This window comes from Abramis brama, assembly GCF_963993115.1.
Source record: "Abramis brama genome assembly, chromosome: 1".
Lineage (NCBI taxonomy): Eukaryota > Metazoa > Chordata > Actinopteri > Cypriniformes > Leuciscidae > Abramis > Abramis brama.
Window position 1 is genome coordinate 3,740,518 of NC_139963.1, and position 4,431 is coordinate 3,744,948.

The following is a 4,431-nucleotide window of genomic DNA, read 5'->3' on the forward strand; positions in this document are numbered from 1 at the left end:
GAGGGCAGTATGAGGAGTGTATTGTAAGCCTGTTTAGGGTATGGGTTGTCTTTAGTGACACTGATTAGTTTGAAAGAGTAAGTTAGCTATGTCAAAGTTTCACATCCTTCGCAGAGATGGATGCTTGCACTATAAAAAAATGTGTCCACCGAAACAATGAGAAAGATTTATGTCACTCCAAACCAATATGACTTTTTTTTCTTCAGTGAAACACACAAATAAACTTCAGCCAAAAGTTCTCTCTACTATTTACCATAAAATTAAATCATACAGTAACCATGAATTATCAAGTAAAAAAAAAAAAAAAAAGTCACATAACCTGCTTTCTGGAATACACATCTGGGACTTTTCATGCTTACTGTATGCTTTAATTTGATGGTAAATTGGTGTAAATTGGTGTAATCCGAACGGCGTAGTAAAGGCTGTTTTTTCTTTGGATAATGATGATAAGGGGATCTGCCAACAATCCCGTGTTAAATCCCTTTTCCCAAGTAAAAGGGAGCCAAACCAAACTGATTAAGCAGCTCGTCAACTCGGGACATTGGATAAGCATCGAATTTCGACACAGCATTCACCCCTCTATAATCAACACAGAAATGGACAGGGCCGTCGCTAGCATTGCCTTTAATTCATCCTATGCCTCTTTTTTCTTGTGTTTTCACCTGATTGCAACTTGGCTAAACCGGTGAGCTGCAGCGACGAGAGGTGATCTCCCCCCGGGACCAGAGCGAGCGGATTGGTTTTGATAACTGCTTCTGGTCCGAGACCTTCCTCTGCCAGAACGGCCGCTTCTAACTCAACCGATGTCTCCTCATTCCTCATTTTAAAAGATTGTGATGATACATTTGACATGAATCACCCCTGTCCGTTCATCTTACCTAATAATCGAGATCCCCAATTTGCCGTGGGACCACAAAAGGTCCTTGCCACTTTGCCACTAAGATCAAGTAACACTAATAGAGAGATACAACCACGATCGGATGATAAGAGCAAATCATTTGTGACTCTGATGAGAGCTGTCTCCGTACGATGATCCGATCTAAATCCTGATTGTAAATCCTCGCAGATACCATTTCTTTCTAAAAAGGAACATACACTGAACAAAATTATAAACGCAACACTTTTGTTTTTGCCCCCATTTTTCATGAGCTGAACTCAAAGATCTAAGACTTTTTCTATGTACACAAAAGGCCTATTTCTCTCAAATATTGTTCACAAATCTGTCTAAATCTGTGTTAGTGAGCACTTCTCCTTTGCCGAGATAATCCATCCACCTCACAGGTGTGGCGTATCAAGATGCTGATTGGACAGCATGATTATTGCACAGGTGTGCCTTAGGCTGTCCACAATAAAAGGCCACTCTAAAATGTGCAGTTTTATCACACAGCACAATGCCACAGATGTTGCAAGTTTTGAGGGAGCGTGCGATTGGCATGCTGACTGCAGGAATGTCCACCAGAGCTGTTGCCTGTGAATTTGGCAGTACATCCAACCGGCCGTTCCCTTTCGAGTCGGTCTCTCGACACTGCATCACCGTTAGGTGGCGCTGTGGGGACCTATAAAATCCCGCAGTGTTGATTCCGAAGGTCCAGATCGGCAGTAAGCCAAGCCGTTGACCTAGCTTAGCTAAAATAATTCTTTTTTTGCACGAATTTTTGCAACGGAGACCTTTAAGCTCAGCAGCATAGTGGCTATACGAGCAAGTTGCACACGCATGGGCCACTGCAAGCACATCGTTCAGAGCGGATAATGGCGGAGGTCGGGCCAACGCCTAGTACTGATGTCCGCTGCCGCGGCGATGCCGGTGCTGCCATGAACATAATACAAGCGTGGTAACACCATGCGGATGAAACCCGAAGGCAGCTGGTACCATTTCGGACGACATATGTATTGCCAGGAACATCCACAATGTTAAACATTGTATGCCATTGGTGGGCGTATTCTCACCCGTGAGATTTCATAAGGCTTCAGTAGATTCGGAGAAGGAGGAATAACCATGCAGTGCCACCTAGCGGTGACGCAGTGTCGAGAGACCAACTCGAAAGGGAACCTACAGGATGTTGCGCATGCGTGGTCAACACAAAATGAACAAATCACTCTCTGAGACAACCCGGTCTTTAGTTATGTGATTGTGTATATTTCTCCCCGTGATATTCTCTTGTGTATTCCTGTTTTTGGATTAGCTATATTAAAGACTGTTCGTGTTATCTCCGATCGGCTTGCATTTCATTACAGCCACAGTTTAGTGTGACAGTACTGTGGCCTTCCTGGAGCAGGATTAGACATCCGTTATAAGACCACATGAAAGTTTCAAAGCAGTTTCACAGGGATAACAGGAACATAATGATTCAATGATGCAAACAGAATTCAATTCTGATGAAAATATCCAGCTCAGTTCAGTTCTCGTCCAATAGTGTCAGGGCAGTCAAATCAATAATATTGCCAAATATTAAGGCGACATATATAAATACATTTAGACCACTTACCTTAGTGATTGCTATCAGGATGTGAAAAGACCAGCATAACAAAAGATGTTTCTGGACCAAATCGTCTACCCTTCCTTTAACATCCCCTGGATCAGTAATTTATGACAGATTTTTAATATTTGGGTGAGATTTTCTTTTAATTTCTACTATTAAAAAATCCACTCAGCCTAATAAATATTAATAAATTAAAATGTATAAATGACAAGATACAGATAGCATACACACTATTACAAAAACGTTATTGCAAAAAGAGTGTATTTTTATACAAAACGAAGGGGGAAAGTAATTGTAAAAACACTTCCATCTGTTCACTGAAAATGTTTCTGATTCTCTGTGTCTGACAGGAAATGGCCAGGACAAAGACATATAGATGGCAGACACAAACCAAGAGTTTCCCCTGAGGAATGAAATCCTTTGTCTCGCTGGAACATGGTGAGTTCATGTGCTTCTCTTTCCTCCTCATCTGTTACTCTTTCTTTCTTTTTCTCTTATTATTAACACAAAGCAGGAATATTCCCCACAATGTAGAGCGCTATGATGGCTGGATTCATTGTCGTGTCGTCTGTAACCTCTGCTGACACTTTTACTTTCAGATACTTTCAAACTATTTCTAACATTTGACAGCAAATGAATCCACCTATGGCCAATGTTAGAATTTCCTTTTGTTTCTTTCTGCTGTTTGAATATAATTATGTGTGAACATGAATTCACTTTACAAGCACACTGCTTATTCTGCAGAAATATTAAGGGTCCAAGCAAGCACCAATGGTGCAAGGACCCTCTTTATTATCATAACGGCCCAAGCCCATCAATTATGGAATAAAGTCGAATCAGCTATGCAGAAAACAATGGTGTCATCATGCATCTCAATTCAGTTCAAGTTTGAAGTCAAATTGATACTACTACTGAATATTAAGTTTTTTTTAGACCCAGACTAAGCAAGACTAATCACGTAATAGCTTAGTGACATCAGGAAAATCAAACCCTTCTTCTCAGAGTATATGCTGTGCATCTCATCTGAGCTCCTGTCATTTAAAGACTGGACTACTGCAATTCTTTACCGACCGACCGGTGCGACTAAACCTCTGCAGATGAAACAGAACATAACCTGATCTCAGTCCACTCTTCAGCAAGCACTTAACTACTCAACAACCTTAAAAACCAAGGCACTCAAAAAAACAAACAAAAAAAACCCAAAAACATTTTCTTCTCTTCTGCAGTTCACTTTCTTAATCGTTTTTAAATTAACCTGGAATTGTATACTATGAATAGTCTTTGCTCTGAGATGAAACGACTACTATGTCACTCATTTGTAAGTAACTTAGAATAGTGTCTGCTACATGAATGAATGAAAATAAAATGAAAATATGCTGTTCTATAAGATAACAGTATGAAAATAATGCAGAATTTATAATGTCTTAACAACATTTTTCAAATAGTGCCTTCAATTATACTTAAAAAAATGGCAAGTTAATGTTTGCTTGTTTATAAATCTCAATGGTAATGTAAAGTGTAGGAGGTATTATAAGGTAAAGCTGATTCCACAAGAAGATTTAAAAAAAATAACCTGACTGAGAGAAAGGGAACAGATGACAGTGGATGTTCTTTCATAAATGAGTATCACAGACATATGTGCCAAACAAATGCAACAGTCTTATCCAGATCACAGAAAACATGAGAGAAACGGCATCAAACACACTTCTCTCCCCAAAGACCTTAATAAACAAAATGAAGACGGTTCGTTTATTAGATCAATTGGTATGGTCAACATTGCCACAAGAAAAGATTTCCTTGTTTTCATTATTTCTCTATCATTTACAGAGATATCAGATTCACAGTAATACAAAAAAAGTATACTTTCACAGTCAGTATTCATCAAATGTCTACTTATTAATTAATCCCCCTCCAAAAAAAAGTCTAACACACTTACCATTCCAAGCAATCT